Source organism: Eriocheir sinensis, unplaced genomic scaffold (genome assembly GCF_024679095.1).
Source record: "Eriocheir sinensis breed Jianghai 21 unplaced genomic scaffold, ASM2467909v1 Scaffold1526, whole genome shotgun sequence".
Taxonomy (NCBI): Eukaryota; Metazoa; Arthropoda; class Malacostraca; order Decapoda; family Varunidae; genus Eriocheir; species Eriocheir sinensis.
In genome coordinates, this window is record NW_026110880.1 from 1,620 (window position 1) to 20,499 (window position 18,880).

At 44.9% G+C, this 18,880-nt stretch overlaps 1 long non-coding RNA gene across 1 annotated transcript; it reads left to right on the top strand.

The window, feature by feature from the left end:
* Nucleotides 1–781: 781 nt before the first annotated feature.
* On the top strand, nucleotides 782–5,224 carry LOC126990290 (uncharacterized). The gene is made up of 3 exons (XR_007744200.1): nucleotides 782–1,990; nucleotides 3,050–3,109; nucleotides 4,113–5,224. It is a non-coding gene; the product is annotated as an uncharacterized LOC126990290 (long non-coding RNA).
* Nucleotides 5,225–18,880: the final 13,656 nt, after the last annotated feature.

Below are 18,880 nucleotides of genomic sequence, written 5' to 3' on the forward strand. Positions count from 1 at the left end.
ATATATATATATATATATATACCAGGTAGATATACCCTGATTGCATGTCATGAGTAATCCTATTATTGTACCGCAATTATATTACTTTCTCTGCATTTGTGGGAGGCTACCAGTGGTTAGATGTTTTTTTATGTGTTTAACCTTTCTGTATACATACTGGAATGAACATAGACTGTAGCCCTACTGCCGTTCTATAAAAAAAATTAAAAAAATGTGATTATGTTTTTCTTCCAAACTCATTGTTTTAGCACGCACGCTGACTTCCATCAGTAATGATTTACATTGAATCATTGGTTTGTAGGGGGAAAGAGTGGGTGGATATAATTATCTTTGTCTAACTTATACTGTTTATTATACCGCTATTCGCAGCAATATCTTTCTCTGCTCCGATTGCAACGCTGCCTCGCTCAAAAATCATAACACCGCCGCGGCCGCCACGTTTACCAGCCGGAGCCTCAAATCATGTCCCTTTGTGGAGATAAAGAAGACGTAGCCTGGTATGAAGCTACATTTATTACGGAAGGATGCCAGCCGGGGTAAGTGATATATATAAATAATGATAATGTGGAAATTCTAATAATTTTCACGCTGACAGCTGTTCTAAACTTGCTAACTGCATGCCTCCCCTCCTCCCGCGGCAAAAGGCCGAATGGCCTACACACGGCAGCTCCAGATTCCTCTCCATTACCTCGCCCATGTAGCTATCCAGTCTACTCTTAAAACAAGCTATCGTCCCTGCACTCACTATGTGATTGCTGAGTCTATTCCATTCCCCCACCACCCTATTACTAAACCAATGCCTGCCCATTTCCCTCCTAAATCTATACTTTTCTAATTTACGTCAATTACTGCATGTTCTATCTTGCCAAACATCTTATGCAAAAGTTAACCAGCATCTTCACTCTTTCATCCCTTACACTGATAAACTCTGGAACAGCCTTCCTTCGTCTGCATTTCCTCCTGCCTATAATTTGACCTTCAAGAAGAGTGTATCAAGACTCTACTTTTGTCTGTTTGGGAGCGGTGAGTAGCGGGGCTTTTTTTTCTAGTACGCTTTGTTGCCCTTGAGCTGTCTCCTTTGTTTAAAGAAAATAATAATTAAATAAATAGAAGTTGGCCGCCAATGCTTCCAACACATTTTGGTGCCATATCTACAAGTGGCTGGTGACTGTAAGTATCTCAGCAACCTGCATGCATCTATGCCATTCCTATCACGGTGCATGGAGCAAGCTTCACATAACACTCAGACAGAGACAGTTCAATTATGGTTATATTTCAGACTCAGTTTATTGCTCAGTCTATTAGGTGCAGTGCTGTTAATATTGTTAGTGGTAGTATTAGTACAGTTAATGTATTTATTTTCATTAATTTATCAATATTTATTTATTATATTATTAGTGTTTGAAAATTCTAATACTAGTATTAAGATAAACAAAAATATCAGAAATATATTTATACTCATTAATTATTATTGCTTTTCTTATTATTAATTCCTTCAATGTCCTGGCACTTTGACATCTAGTGCTTTTCCGTCTAGCAGCCAAAATTGTGGTCTTTCTGAATGTGTATGTCCTAAGTCTTCATTGGTGTAACTAGCTATATAACATCAAAATCTGCATCTCTCTCCCTTCTCACCCAGTTGTCCCCGTACATCCTTTCAGTATCCAAAGAATTTCAATTTACATCTTGTAATCACTTAACTAATGCAGTGCAATCCTCATCTCTGTATTTTACCGTGTGGACATACTCTTTCCTTCCATGTTCCACTGTCGTATGTTATTCCACATCTAACACAACCACATCCCAACAGATCCAAACACGTTCGATATCATCCAAGAGAATGTGGCAGCTGAAGGGGAGAGTCCAAGAAAGAGGCCAAGGGTGAAGACATTTAGCCACCCCCTGAAGTACATGGCAGCATCCAACCCTCTTGCTGAGCTGCAGGAATGTGCTCCCCATTGCAGTGCACCAGCTCCATGTATTGATTTTGGTATGAATACTTCATCTAGTGTTTGTTGATTGTTGTGTTATTAATCTAATTATGACTTCACAAAATAGATTGTGCAAGTCACTTAACACATGCCCTGCTCAACATCACTTTTAAGTTGTAGAATTCCTTCATATGGATGCTGATTTGTGTATCCTGAAATGATTGGATATTGATTGTCTTAACATTTTTTTTTTGTCCATGATCACTGAACCATGTTACGGTATGTCTTTGGGTGCAGATCCAGGAAATGAGTTTGGGGGGGGACGTCAGACTTTTTGCGGGTGGAAGGAGCATTAGCATTACCGATTAGCCATTCTCGGCAGTCCTGGTCTTGAAAAACTGGTGGAGTGACCTAAATCAATGGGTATAACGGCCTGGACTTTGTGCCAAAGCATTGTTTTAGCCGCAGCGCGCTTTTGAGCTAGTTTTCCTGTATCACTCAGGACCATGGGGGGGGCCCCCCCTTGGATCCACCAATATAGGTATGTCTTATAATATATCTATCCTTTACAGTCTGATGATGCATCCTTCTAGGTTGTCAAGTTTTAGTAGCTACTCATGAGAAATATCCTTATATTGATTTCCGGATGCTTTGCACTAAAAAAAGTGTTGTGAAACCTGCCGCAAATAATAATCAGTTGTAGTCAACCCTTGCTTTAAAGAACCAATATGGAGGAAGGGGGTGATGTTATATTAAAAAATCTTTTACATCTGAAGAATCCAAACTTTTTGTGTATAATAAACCTTGTTTGTTACATGAACTTAAAAGTTCACAATTTCCATACATGATTCTTTTTTCCTTGTATTTGATGATTAATCCTGACATGTATTTCCATTATCAGTAGGTAATATATAGTAACAAGACAATAATACACATTATAACAATGTATATATTATAGCCCAATGAGTGCACGAGATCATTTACCTCATCAGTGACGCCAAGTCCGGGAGTCCTTCCCTAAATTCTTTGCCCGAATTTGTGACACCAAGTATAATAACTAGTTTTAGTGACCATTTGCATCCATTTTTCACTTTGATTAAAAAATTGCCTCTCAACAGGGTGTGAACTTGATGGGGTTGGAGGAAACTCGACTCGGCCATCAAGCTCACCACAATATAGTAAGGAACCTCTTGTTCTCAGTGATAATTTATCCTCTTTAGTTACTATTCCATGTTGCTTTAATCACAACTAATGTGTTGGAAACATTACAGCTTAATAACATACTTCACATCTCTGCATACAAATTGAGTTCAATATTTAACTGTTACACCAGTAGGCTACATATCTTTAAAAAAAAGGTATGTAAAAAGGTTGACATTTTGAATGATATATTTAAACTCTTTATTATGTTTCTATGGCTGTAGTACCGTTACGATTAGTCGAGTGATCAGCATATGGGTCTTATGTTTTTGATAGCATAGGTTCAAATTTTGCCATAGGCTGGCAATTGATAGTAACAGTAGTGTCCACAGATACCTACCTGTTTCTTGTTTATCCTGTTCCACTTTAAACCATGACTGGCCAATCTTTGAAGAGGTAGCATAACCTTGAAGTGCCACTAACAAACCTTTGTCCATTCTTCTGATGTGATCCTTTTTTTTTCCCCACCTGCCTATAGCGCCGGTAGGTTTTCTTCAGGGGCCTGGCGGTCGGCCCAGGCCCGTCATGATGCAGGCAATTTTTTTTATAGTGGCGCCATTTAGTATTGGCTCATGCTGCCGCCCGGAACTCATTCTTGATTCACTTGGATGGTTTAGCAGGGCTTAGGTATGACTAACATTGCAGAAACAGGGAATTTTTAGATTTTTAGTGTGGCAACACATTGACAAATGTTTTAGTATGGACTGAACATCAAAGATATATATGGTAAATGGGTGCTTGTAGATCTTGACATTATATCTGTCAAGAGTCTCCAGTTGTATCCTCTCCCCCATCTCCTGAAAATATTACTCTTGTCAGGCAATCTAAGTGAAGCCTTCCATCGAAGCTGGCGTGCAGACATAATGTCAATGCTTAGATTCACTGTCCTTATAGCACTGAAAATAATGCAATTACATGCACATATTTTATTATTTAGAATTGTGATTAATTGTGATTAAATATTTTTCTATGTATTTTCAGACATGAAAAGTGAAAATTGCTGCACACAACAGTCTGTCGTCTGCACCGGGAGGCAAGGCAGCTCAAAGCCCAGGCTGTTACAACTCCTGGGCAGTTTTTGCCCAGAGCCAGCAATTTTTTAGATCCAATAGGGATGGATTTTTTCTGAGGTCAGGTTCAACATGCTGCAAGATGCCAAGATCTAAGCCTAGTAGGAGATATGGGTTACAAGAGAGGAGGTTTGCTCTGGCCTTATACTATCAAAGTCCAAATGCTAATAGATTTCTAAGCACAGTATTTCACTTGCCTTCAGTTTCAACACTTCACTCATGACTCAGGGGTATTTCAGTAAATGTTGGCTGGAGCAAACAGACTCTGACAGCCCTGCAGCAAAGAGCACAGGCTTTGTCAAAAGAAGAGATACTTCGTGGGATTTGCCATTATTTAGTATTACTCTTGTTACGCCAAGAAATTTTTTCCATATACTTTGCCAAATATTGCAAGTAATGCACCATTGTTGGTCTTGCCTGTTATAAATCAGATCTTGTTCAATTAACAAGCTTTGGGTGTCTGCCACTTTCCAGTTGTAATGCAAGGAATCATTTATCTTCCCTGCCAGATATCACACGTAATGCACCATTGTTGGTTTTGCCTGTTATAAATCAGATCTTGTTCAGTTAACAAGCTTTAGGTGTCTGCCACTTTCCAGTTGTAATGCAAGGAATCCCCTGCCAGATATCGCATGTAATGCACCATTGTTGGTTTTGCCTGTTATAAATCAGATCTTGTTCAGCTCACAAGCTTTGAATATCTGCCATTGTTTATTTCAGGTGTAATGCTTGGAAGCATTTGTTCTCTTCCCTACCCAACAGTATGCAATGCTTTATTGTGGATTTTGCCTGTTATATTTAATCTTGTTCAGGTAACAAGCTTTTGGTGTCTGCCTTACCTAATATGTGCTGCAGTGACACTTGGCTTGGTTTCATAATGTGAAATACAGCATGTAATTTCATCACATTAAGTGTCTATCATCACGTGTCTGGCATCATTAATGTGGCTTCCAGGAGTAATCTTGTTTGTATTACAGCATGCAATTTTTTTCTGCTTTATATGATATACATAATCACATAGGTATGATTTTTTTTGACAAAATGTAATGGCAGTTGATATTCTTGACTAATGCCTCATAAACCTTGTGAAAAATAATGCTTTATTGAGGGGGGGGAGGGGGGAGAGACAGAGAGTGGTTTGTTTGGTTGGCCAGTTCAAGGAGTTTCATATCAAATGATTTTATTACATCCAACTTTAATGTGTGCTAAAAACATATATTTTATTACATCCAACTTTAATGTGTGCTTCCTGCAATAAATGCTACATGTTTACTGATGTAGCCTATGAAATACATATCACTCTCTGCCCTGTAATTTGGTGTGTCACATACTGCAGCATAACTTTCCTGCTATTTTCTTACACTATGAGTTGCCTTATTTTGTCTCATTTGCTTTTATCATATGTGCCTCCGCTGCATAGTTGTGCCTACTGAGCTTAATATCTTCATGACCCTGACACCAAGGTCAGAGCTTGTGAGATCATACCGTGTCCTACATCCCATTTTCACCTCCAGGCTCGGCTGTCTCCCAGGACCACCAAGTTATTGCATTCCATTTAAGACAACTCATGTGTTACCTTCTTGATGTCCTCCATCATGTATTTCAGCATGTTTTATGATGCTTTGCTCTTATATTGATGTGCCTTGCAACATTTTTATACAGTTTTCATTGTATATAACGCACCATTGTTGGTTTTGCCTGTTATAAATCGGGTCATGTTCAGTTAACAAGCTTTGAGTGTCTCCCATTGTTTATTTCAGTTGTAATGCTTAGAAGCTTTTGTTCTCTGCCCTGTCAAGCAGTATGCAATGCTTGCCATTATCTGGCACTTGTACAGTTAGTATGATATTTTTACTCAGCTAAGAGCATTTTGCAAAAGGTAAAGGTACGGTTGGGGGCATACGCTGTAGCAGCGCGTGGCCTCGGTGCTCATCTCTGTAACATTGGCCCTTGAGCCTGTGGTGTTAGGGAACCCATTACCCTGGGACACAGGACCAGTGTGACATCCGGGTTACCACAGTTGCAAAGGCATTATAGTAATTTAGCATGCATAGAATGTTGTATGCTTTGCTTGTATTTAAAGCACTGGATATGTTTACACACACACACAGACACACACATATATATATATATATATATATATATATATATATATATATATATATATATATATATATATATATATATATATATATATATATATTAGCAAATGCTTTCTACATTATATTTTTCCTAAAATAACAAATTGATATAGTGTAGATAATACCTAATAAAACATAAGAACAAATATTTTTCTTAACCCCATTAGTAAAATCATTTTACAATAATGAAAAAAACAAGTAAAGGCTGGAGAGGGTGCTGTGGCAGGTACTTCAAAATAGTAAAGCTACCCCTGAAAAGTGACGTTTTTGGTGGGCTGCAATAGATGGCGCTACTTCCGCACACCTGAGGAATTACTACATACCACTATCTCTTCGTATATAGTCTCTTTGGGAACGACACTCTCGTACCCTCCTACGGACGGAACCTGAACTGCGCCTCGCTCCAGGCACCCTCTGTGCCTTCCCAGGAGCCTTCTGCGCCTCCTCCAGGCACCTTCAGCGCCTAAAATAGCTCGCAGAGGGTTTAGGGTCGGGGAGCATATTTAAACTACTACAACAGAAGTTTACGACCTTAACGGGGCAGCCCCTTCGACCCCTAACCAGGGGCATAGCCCTCTGGACCCCCCATGTATGTGACCTATTTCAGCAAGGAGGTATTTCTCGCAACACCGGCTGCACCGTCGCCAGAGGAGGCGACGCGCTTTCGTAAACATTATTCCCTATTTTCAAGAGTAAAAAAAAAAGTCCTTGAATTGGATTTTCAAAGCGTTTCCATTACTGTTGAGGGTTTGTAGAAAAGATATATATAAATAGATACTGAAGTTTCATAAGGTAGGTAATGAGATACTGGCACGGACCTAAAACGAATCTTAACCAAATAAAACAACCTTAATCAAATAAAATAAATGTATTACGTAAAATTACCACATTAGCGAGACTAGCTGCGGCTGTCCTGCTCCCCACATGTCCTCCTCCTCTTACACACACACACACACACACACACACACACACACACACACACACACACACGTCTTGGGCGGGAGGAATCGATGACGTCACGGCCGGCCAGCCAATCACAGCACGGGGCCATCACCTGAAGTTGTTACTACCGATATTCGTCCTTCGAGAAACCTATTTACTCCCCAGACGATTCTAAACCTGGAAAAGCCTTCAAACCTCTGTGATAGTCAAGAATGGTCGCAAGGGAAGGGGCAAATAGGCCGTTCCTCACCTTAGCCTCGCGTAGTGGCCGCCATCACCCCGGCACGCACGCGACGGTCCCATCCTCACTCAGCCACGCCGCGCGGCACACTGGGCTCGGCTTGACGTCACCGATGCGCCTTTGTTTCACCCACAAGGCCCCGAGGGTTCGGTCGACGTGGTTTACTTCGACTCTTGGGGCACTTTGGAGGCATTTCAGTGTGTAATAAGCATTGCTGACTAAGTGTACCTCAAAATCACTAGTTTCCATCCCTTGTTTAGGTAGTTAGCGATGAAATATCACGGCATTCCCGACATTATCTTTCCGAGAGTCGGCAACACCAGCTAGACCACCGGTGCCAGTTTATCGCACTCAGAGCATAGTGTTTACCGGTTTCTGACGCATCACTATTGCCAGGATACATCAGGATCGAGCTCTTTTAGCGATAAACATAAATGAGATTCGTTATCGGAGCCCAGAAGACAGTTTTGGGATGGGAAGTCGGGAAATATAAGCGGCTGAGTACGACAACCTGGCAACGCTGCACCAGACACCTCTCTACGTGTGCGCCTGCCTGCCTGCCACTCGCTTGTTGCTGCCCAAACACTTGTACCCAAGGCTTCCTCTCTCGCCTCCCTGTTATAAACCTTTCCTATGTACACCACTGTGAGCACTTGGACTCCCACGCTTACATAACTCCTGCCAGCAAAGAGAGACATCACAGGCCCGGCCGTTGTCTTGGACGCTCTCAAAGCTATTGTAACCTTCCTGTAACCTCACCCAGGCGCCCGAAAACCCCGTCAGCGTCCCCAGGAGACTCACCGCTCCTTGTGGCTGGCGTCCAACGTCTGGATGGGCTACTCACGTTACTTCCGGGTCCTTGGTCCCCTGAGGTGCGACTCCCAGGCGTGTGTGCCACCCTGTGTTACCTCCGAGAGCGGCAGCGTGCGTGAAATCCAGCCTCTGGCTACCAGTGCACTTTACTGTGGAGAAAGCAAACCCCTTCCACTTCGGCGGGCTCAGAGAAACACAATCCGCCGGTTTAACGTGGTTTATTTCCTTTGTCACAGTTCTCACACTGTTCCACCGGGGTCCGGCCACTTGTTGACCGTCGAAACCCTCTAATAAGGTCCACAAACCCAAACACCGCCAATTCCAGGCACTTTCTTCAAGGGGGTCCGTGCACCGCCACGCTACGAGCCTCAGGTCCCGACCGAGGTTCGAATCCATCTGCTCTCCCTCGTGCGCGCCCCAATCACAGGCCTTCCCGCTCGGTGACGTCACTTCCTGGCGGGAACCTCAGGCAGCCGTAACACTATTATTTGTCCATGGCTTTTAATTAAGGAGATTAGTCGGGTTCTCATGAGTCATCTTTACATTCACCGTGCAGAAGCCTTGTTAAACTATGATAAGGCTCGTAAGACTACCCATGGAAACCCCTATACACAACCTCTACCAATGGCTTACCAATGGCCGGTATGTTTAGGTTGAGAAAATGGGCCCCATATACGTGTACATAATGATGAGGTCCTTAACCCCTTGGCTGTGGATTTCCTACAAGAAGACATCACCAAGCTGCACGAGTGGAGCAAAAAGTGGCCGCTACGACTCAATGAAGAAAAATGTAAAGTCCTGCAGAAGAGGCTCGGAAAACAACGGTGCCAGATTGTCGTACTCAGCCTCCTGTGCTTGCCGACCTCCGAGCCAAAACCTGCCTCCTCGACCCCAGTAACTGCCCTCATATATAGTTATCGTTAAAATGGTTAATGACTGCTGGTTTTTGGCAATAGCTATGGCTTCGCTGACATCTACCGTAGCTTTGGAAGATCGTGAGCACGCCAGAACACCGCGGAAGTATGAGAACCACGCCAGCGGAAATCGTGGTGTGACTGAAGATCCACGGAACGTTTGCCCAGTGTGATAAAAGCCTCTAGAGTCTTCAAACCCTGAGATTCGCGGCCAACTTCGCTTCTGTCTCATTTCTCTGCCATTCAACATGTGCTTTTCTCAGTATATTGCCTGAAGTCAGTCTCTTAGGGCCGTATTCTTAAACCCTTCGGACCCCTAGCACACATATTTGACAAGGCTTTCGTAGAAGTTTTGGGCATTTCCATGGGTAGTTTAATGGCCCTGGTGGTAGTGTGACCTTTCTCCTGTGCCATGAACGTGAAGAAACAGTCATGAAAACCCGATTAACCTCCTTTTTGGCCTTTGGAAATAGTTGATGTGGGAGGAGGAAGCGTCTGAGTATTTGGACCTTAGTGCCGTAACATGCAGTATTGGGCAGCCGTCACTGTGCTGCCTCCGTCCCTCTTAGTGCCGTAACATGCAGTATTGCTCCATCACACGTGTTGGTGACGCTGGGAGGGCCTCAGCGTCGCCGCAGCCTTCAGAGAGGAGGAGACAGGAGCCGGATATCACCTGTGCTCCGGGAGGATTATAAAGCCTGAACTTGGTTGGGTTAGCAGCGGAGAGAAGGGAGGGCGACACCACCTCTTTGACTGCACAGAATGGTTGAGTCCGCCCTGGCGACATTACTACACTCGTTTTCTTGGCCGCCAAGGGGAAACTTCTCCATACTTTGAATACCTAACAAAGGACTCTATCTTCATTTAAAGACATATACAAACTAAAGGCATATGGGTAGTTTTATGACCCTGGTGGTAGTGTAACCCTTCCTCTGTACCATGAACTTAGGGAAACATATCTGACAAGGCTTTCAGGGGAGTTCTGGGCCTTTGTGGGGGTAGTTTTATGACCCTGGTGATAGTGTGACCCTTCCTCTCTACCCTGAACCTTAAGAAACACACATTTGACATGGCTTTCGTAGGCGTTGTGGGCATTTCCAGGGGTAGTTTTGTGACCCTGGTGATAGTGTGACCCTTCCTCTCTACCCTGAACCTTAAGAAACACACATTTGACATGGCTTTCGTAGGCGTTGTGGGCATTTCCAGGGGTAGTTTTGTGACCCTGGTGGTAGTGTGACCCTTCCTCTGTACCCTGAACCTAAAGAAACACATTTGACAAGGCTTTCGTAGGCGTTGTGGGCATTTCCAGGGGTAGTTTTGTGACCCTGGTGGTAGTGTGACCCTTCCTCTGTACCCTGAACCTAAAGAAACACACATTTGACAAGGCTTTCGTAGGCGTTGTGGGCATTTCCAGGGGTAGTTTTGTGACCCTGGTGGTAGTGTGACCCTTCCTCTGTACCCTGAACCTAAAGAAACACACATTTGACAAGGCTTTCGTAGGCGCTGAGGATATTTCCATGAGTAGTTTTATGACCCTGGTGGTAGTGTGACCCTTTCTTTGTCCCATGAACTTAGAGAAACATATCTGACAAGGCTTTCAGTGGAGTTCTGGGCCTTTGTTTGGGTAGTTTTATGACCCTGGTGGTAGTGTGACCCTTCCTCTGTACCGTGAACCTAGAGAAACATACATTTGACAAGGCTTTCGTAGGCGTTGTCTGCATTTCCAGGGGTTGTTTTGTGACCCCGGTGGTAGTGTGACCCTTCCTCTGTACCGTGAACCTAGAGAAACATACATTTGACAAGGCTTTCGTAGGCGTTGTCTGCATTTCCAGGGGCTGTTTTGTGACCCCGGTGGTAGTGTGACCCTTCCTCTGTACCGTGAACCTAGAGAAACATACATTTGACAAGGCTTTCGTAGGAGTTGTCTGCATTTCCAGGGGTTGTTTTGTGACTCCGGTGGTAGTGTGACCCTTCCTCTGTACCGTGAACATAGAGAAACATACATTTGACAAGGCTTTCGTAGGCGTTGTGGACATTTCCAGGGGTAGTTTTGTGACCCTGGTGGTAGTGTGACCCTTCCTCTGTACCCTGAACCTAAAGAAACACACATTTGACATGGCTTTCGTAGGCGTTTTGGGCATTTCCAGGGGTAGTTTTGTGACCCTGGTGATAGTGTGACACTCCCTCTGTACCATGAACCTAAAGAAACACACATTTGACATGGCTTTCGTAGGCGTTTTGGGCATTTCCAGGGGTAGTTTTGTGACCCTGGTGGTAGTGTGACCCTTCTTCTGTACCCTGAACCTAAAGAAACACACATTTGACAAGGCTTTCGTAGGCGTTGTGGACATTTCCAGGGGTAGTTTTGTGACCCTGGTGGTAGTGTGACCCTTCCTCTGCACCATGAACCTAAAGAAACATATATTGGACAAGGCTTTCGTAAGTGTTGAGGGCATTTCCAGGGGTAGTTTTGTGACCCTGGTGGTAGTGTGACCCTTCCTCTGTACCATGAACCTAAAAAAACATATCTGACCCTTCCTCTGTACCATGAACCTAGAGAAACATATCTGACATAGGCTTTCACAGTACTTCTGGGCATTTGTAGGGGTAGTTTATGACCCTGGTGGTAGTGTGACCCTTCTTCTGTATCATGAACCTACAAAGTCACTTATGAGAACCCGATGTATCTTTTTTGGCCTTTGGAAATGTTAGGATTTGTATTCTTGCACACCTCTGCCTCTCAATAACTTGTAGAGACCAAAAGGAAATCAGTCGGGTATCATGGGGCTTTTAAGTCTTAGGTTCCTGGCACAGATGAAGGGTCACAGTACCACGAGGGATTTCGTGGGCGTTGTAGGTCTTTCCAGGGGCACGTTTATGACCCTGGAGAAGGAGGAGGAAAGATTTAAACATGGAAACATGGAAATGCAGGCAACAGAAAGCCTATTGGCTCATTACGAGGTTGCCCACTTTGGTGATGAAAGCCCCTCGACATTGAGGAGCAGACGAAAACACCTCGATATTGAGGAGCAGATGAAAGCACCTCAATATTCAGTTTACTCCCGACGCAGCGAAGTGACGGTCGGTTCTATATTTGAAGGAGTTGATAGCATTCGCATTTACTACTTCTGAGGGAAGATTGTTCCAGTGACGGATGACTCGGTTTGAAAAGAAACTCCTTCCGCTGTCTGTGTTACATCGACTAGAATGAATGGGTAAACCGTTATTTCTAGTTCTTAGGTTGGTTTGCAGTTCAAAGAGTTTGGAGTAATCGACGTTATTGAATTTTTTCAGATACTTGAAGACTTGAATCATATCCCCTCGTAGGCGTCTTTTCTCCAATGTAAAGAGATTGAGTCGCTTGAGTCGTTCCTCGTACGGTTGAGCCCTTAAGGTTGGAATCATCCTTTCCAGTAGAGCAATGTCCTTTCTGTAATTGGGAGACCAGAACTGCACTGCATACTCGAGGTGGAGTCTTACCATGGAATTATACAAGGATAGCATCACGTCTGGCGTTTTACACTCGAAGCTCCTCGCTATGAACCCGAGCATAGTGTTGGCCTTGTTGTATGCTTTTTTACAGTGATTCGCGTGTTTCAGGTCACTGCTGATAGTGACTCCAAGATCCTTTTCCTCCCACATCGCTTGCAGAGGTCTCCCATTCATCATGTATGTAGTATGGTGTAGTATGATGTATGGAGGAGGAGGAGGAGGATTTCCGAGCCCAAAGACTGCCTCCTCGACCCCAATAACTGCCTTCATATAGAGTTATCGTTAAAATGGTTAATTATTGGTGTTTTTTGGCAATGGCTATGACTCAGAAACAGGTAAATACGAGGCTCTGAGTACGACAATCTGGCAACGGTGTGGCCATATTTAACCCGGTAGCAGCGACGGGCCAAATTTGTGGCTTTACCGTGTAGCAGCGACGGGCCAAATTTGTGGCTTTACCGTGTAGCAGCGACGGGCCAAATTTGTGGCTTTACAGTGTAGCAGCGACGGGCCAAATTTGTGGCTTTACCATGTAGCAGCGACGGGCCAAATTTGTGGCTTTACCATGTAGCAGCGACGGGCAAAATTTGTGGCTTTACCATGTAGCAGCGACGGGCAAAATTTGTGGCTGTACCGTGTAGCAGCGACGGGCCAAATTTGTGGCTTTACCATGTAGCAGCGACGGGCCAAATTTGTGGCTTTACCATGTAGCAGCGACGGGTCAAATTTGTGGCTTTACCATGTAGCAGCGACGGGCCAAATTTGTGGCTTTACCGTGTAGCAGCGACTGGCCAAATTTGTGGCTTTACCATGTAGCAGCGACGGGCCAAATTTGTGGCTTTACCGTGTAGCAGCGACTGGCCAAATTTGTGGCTTTACCGTGTAGCAGCGACGGGCCAAATTTGTGGCTTTACCGTGTAGCAGCGACGGGCCAAATTTGTGTCATGATATAAACCCCAAAAATATAGATGATACATAATCTTATCACAAATGCTTTGATATATATTATGAAATGGTTTGTGTGAGGGAGGATTTTTTCTAATTTTTCTCGCTTGGAGGGACCATTAAGAAACATGGTCCCCGATGCTACCGGGTTAACGTACTCAGTCTGGGGTATGAACACTGGCAGGGAGGGCCGAGGGTGTGAAGGTTGTGCCCTATGAGAAGTGGGCACCGTGTCACTGGTGTCACACCCAGGGACGTCACCTTCCCTCAGACGGGAGAACTTGGCAACTTTTTTTTTCTTTTTTTTACAGCAGAGGAGTCAGTTCAAGGACATAAAAAAAGGTAACAAATGTAAAAAAAAAAAAGCCCGCTACTCACTGCTCCAAAAAAGAGTTAGAGGAGTGGCCGAAAGAGAGGTCAATTTCGGGAGGAGAGGTGTCCTGATACCCTCCTCTTGAAAGAGTTCAAGTCGTAGGCAGGAGGAAATACAGATGAGGGAAGATTGTTCCAGAGTTTACCAGCGTGAGGGATGAAAGAGTGAAGATGCTGGTTAATTCTTGCATAAGGGGTTTGGACAGTATAGGGATGAGCTTGAGTAGAAAGTCATGTGTGGCGAGGCCGCGGGAGGAGGGGAGGCATACAGTTAGCAAGTTCAGAAGAGCAGTCAGCATGAAAATAAGAACATAAGAACATAAGAACGTAAGGAGTCTGCAAGAGGCCGGTTGGGCTATACAAGGCAGCTCCTGTACACTCAACCCCACCTTACCTCACCATCCATGGCTTTATCTAACCTCTTCTTGAATGTATCTATGGTATTGGCACCCACAACATGGCCCCCAAGCCTGTTCCATTCGTCCACCACTCTATTAGTGAACCAATTCTTGCCTATGTCTTTGTTAAATCTGAATTTGTCGAACTTAAAACCATTGCCACGCGTCCTACCTGGCTCTTTTACTCTCAATATCTTATTGACATCGCCTTTATTGAAGCCCTTCATCCATTTATAGACTTCGATCAAGTCTCCTCGCACCCTTCGCCTTTCTAGAGAGTGTAGGTTTAACTGCTTCAGCCTGTCTTCATAATGCAAGTTTCTCACCCCCTGAATCATCTTTGTCATCCTCCTCTGTACAGATTCTAACATCTTGATATCCATTCTATAGTAGGGGGACCAGAACTGAACTGCATATTCGAGATGAGGTCTAACTAGTGCTAAGTAAAGTTTGAGGATGACTTCAGCGCTCCTATGGCTTACGCTCCTTGAGATGAAACCAAGTACTGTTTGCCCAACCAATGGTCGCCACCCCTCTCATCCTCCTCGCTCAACCCAAGGTCGTCCTCCAAAACCGATAAGGGAGCCGGGCCCGAGTGCGCCATGGTGCACTGTCGCCTGACCCCAGCAGGGCCAGCAGGAGGACAGGAGGCGTGCAGCGCAGGAGCAGGTGGGAAGCAGGCGAGACCTGACGTGCCTTACCACCACACCTCAGCAGAGACTGTGAGAGAGAGAGAGAGAGAGAGAGAGAGAGAGAGAGAGAGAGAGAGAGAGAGAGAGAGAGAGAGAGAGAGAGAGAGAGAGAGAGAGAGAGAGAGAGAGAGAGAGAGAGAGAGAGAGAGAGAGAGAGAGAGAGAGAGAGACCACTACTACTACTACTACTACTATTACTGCTACTACTACTACTACTACTACTACTACTACTACGTAAGCTGGATAAAGGGGGGCGTGATTCCATCTGCCCCACTACTACCATGCACCTACCACTGCTGCTACCACTGTTACTACAGCATGGGAATCCTCTATCAGAAATTCCACAATCCGAAAACCTCTAAATTCCAAGTTTTTTTCTAATGCCGACATGATGCATTTTTTTTTTCGCCACCTCACGGACAACGGCTATGAGGGGGCGTGTCTCTGTGTACCAGTGGAGGACATGGGTTCCCTTTGTTAGCCCAAGACGAGAGTGCTCAGAGAGGAGAACACCGGAACAGTCTCGGTCAGGGCTGCGGCCACCTTGAGCTGAAACAAATAAGGAACGCAGCATCCCATTCTCCGGTACAGAACCATCCATATTTTAAGGAACGGCTGGTGGCTGTTGAAGGCAGGAGGAAGGGGGAGGGACGTTACGACGCGTATTTTACATGTATTTCAGGACGACCCTTGACAAACATAATTTCAAGGACTGGTTTTGTGGTTCACCGAAAAATGTGCCCACTACAGTTTTAAAATACTGAGCTTTATCTGCTTGACCATTCAGACAGACAAATACGGAACAAATGGCGTACATAGTTAGGTTTGGTCGGTATGTTTGGCACACAGGAGGTACATAATGCCCCCTCCACACCAGACTCGTTCTCACTTCGTCCTGAAAAATGTTGCCGAACGAGCTCGAACTGTCTGCGAACGGGGTGGACGTTGTTGCACTTTCTAAGGTGTGTTTACGAACTTCATGGACGGTATTGGTCGAGAAGTGTGTTCCAGATCGTCGACCCTCCTCAGAAACTTTGGGCAACCATCCCGCCCTGCAGTAAGATGGAGTAACAACGTACTGAACACGAGATGGACGGCGTCTGCACGGAGTTGGCGAAGGGTGCGTGGAGGCATGATGGAGGTTTATAAATGGATGAAGGGCTTTAATAAGGGAGACATTCATAAGGTTTTGTTGGTAAAACCAGGCAGGGCACGAAGTAATGGGTTTAAACTGGATAAATTCAGATTCAACAGGGACACAGGCAAAAATTGGTTTACTAACAGGGTGGTGGATGAGTGGAATAGGCCTAGCAGTCACGTGGTGAGTGCAAATTTTTTTTTTTTTTTTTTTTTTTTTTTTTTTTTTTTACCTGCCCTTGTTCTTGCTGGATCCTGATGGTCGGTCAAGAAGGGGTGGTTTCTTCGTTCATTTCCAGCTGGTCCTGATGCCAGGCAGCCCGTTCTTTGGCAGAGTGTTTATTTTATAGTGGCCATCTTGCGAGCTCATATTGATCCCTCCAGAAATCATTTTCCATCCTAGAATGATCTTCCTGCTGATGGCTGTGGTTCTGGACAGCATGTGGGTAGTTTTAAAAGCAGCTTGCGCGGGCTGAAAATCCCAGCCAGGGCCACTCCGGATTGAACTCGCGTCCTCCTGAACACGGACAATTGTCACATTCAAAAATAGACTAGATAAATTCATGGACAGCGATATTAGGTGGGGTTAGATACACGGGAGCTTAGGGTCAAAGGAGCTGCCTTGTACAGGCCTACCGGCCTCTTGCAGACTCCTGCGTTCTTATGTTCTTATGTACCAGGGACGCGTTAGAACGTGGAGCAGTCGGGCATCACTTGGCAGTGCGTTGGCACACCGATTGGCTCCGTTTCTAGCTCGTTCATCCCGTCCACAGACAGACCCACCTCGACCGCATAACGTCCATAGTTATTTTTTTTCACAGCTAAGGAGACAAGGGCGCACTCGTCTGTTCTGCTTAATAGAGCCTTAAGAAGAAGGTTATGTCCGTACTATCATATCCCCGCGGCTCATTATTAGGGCTCGAGAGTTCTGGCAATGTGCACCTCGATCTTCCCGACTTCAAGATTTTTCATTTGCAAGATTTTTCCCCAACTTGGCTCCTCTGATCATGTTGAATGTGGTTTTATGCAATTTTTGATGGAAGCTGTTGGGTCAGGAATTGGCTGAAACCTGGGAGAAGATTAGCCTTGGAACATTATCATCAGCTGAAGGAAGAAAATGATGGAAAGTTTGGTTTAGTGGACGCAACATCTGTGGTCATATGCCGGAGAGAGACAGGAGGGGGAAGGAATTATAGGAGAAGGGAAAGTAGAAAGTTTGGTTTAGTGGGCGCAACATCTGTGGTCATATGCCGGAGAGAGACAGGAGGGGGAAGGAATTATAGGAGAAGGGAAAGTAGAAAGTTTGGTTTAGTCGGCGCAACATCTGTGGTCATATGCCGGAGAGAGACAGAAGGGGAAGGAATTATAGGAGAAGGGAACAGACCCCAGGAGACGGGACACAACCCCCGATTAATACCTGGTACCCATTCACTGCTGGGTGGACAGGGACGTAGGATATCGGAAAAGCCGCCCAAATTTTTCCACTCCGCCCGGGAATCGAACCCGGGCTCTCTCAATTGTGAACCGAGTGTGCTAACCACTGCACCACGAAGCCCCCACTGAAGGAAGCGCTCCGACTGGATGACCAAGAGTCTTTTTACAACTTCCTGAGAATCCCCCCACCCATGTTTGACGAGCTTCTGGAAAGACTGCCCCTTCATTGAAAAAAGAAGACACCAACTATACAAAGGCTCTGTGACCAGGGATGAAGCTTGCCATAACACTGCGTCATCCACACAGCCTGGAGCGCTGAACGGGACTGAGGACAGGTAAGTTCGGTTTTGATTTTATGTGGATTTTCTAAGAAGATTTTTTAGGATTTTTTAATTTCCCGACGAGTAAGAAATTTAAAAATCCTAAAAGATCTTCTGTGACAGCCCGCATAAAACCAAAACCGAACTATTGGAAACCGTACTGTTTGAGGGACGACCATATACACCAAGTCAAGGCCTGCGCAGCTTTGTGGGAGGAGACACGGCCGAGGCGTGGCTTATGCGTGACGTCACTGCTTGGAGCCAAACTAGAGAATGTAGAAACAGGGATTAAGAGAAAACGAGGAAAGGCGGACTAATTTAAATCAATCACTTCAACATGCCCTCCCTCACACCCCACACCGCCGTTTGTAGGCATTGGAATTACAGTCACGCAATAGCACAATAAAAAGACATATTTTTTCGTCAGTGGCTTGCCTGAACGCGCTGTGAAAGGAGGCGAGAATGCATATCCAGAGTGCACACACGGCCCCAACTTTAGTCACCCCTGAACTGGCGGGTATTTTTTTTTGGCTCCAAGTGACGTCATCTCGCTGCTCCGCCCAAAACCGCCTCCTGCGCGTACCGGTCGCAGTTTCAAAGCAGAGTGACTTGACTTGGTACACATAGACTTAGACTGCAAGTATGTTTTGTACGCACTGGGCACGAGACGGAACGAGGTGGTTGAGTTAGGACGAGTTAGAACGTGGTTGAACATATAGCGAACGAGTTGGAACGTGTTTGAACTGACCACGGACGGGAAACTGTGTCCGAACAAGGTGAACCGATTTTCCATTTTTACAGAACGGGCTAGGACGTTTTGGGACTGAGTTTGGTGTGA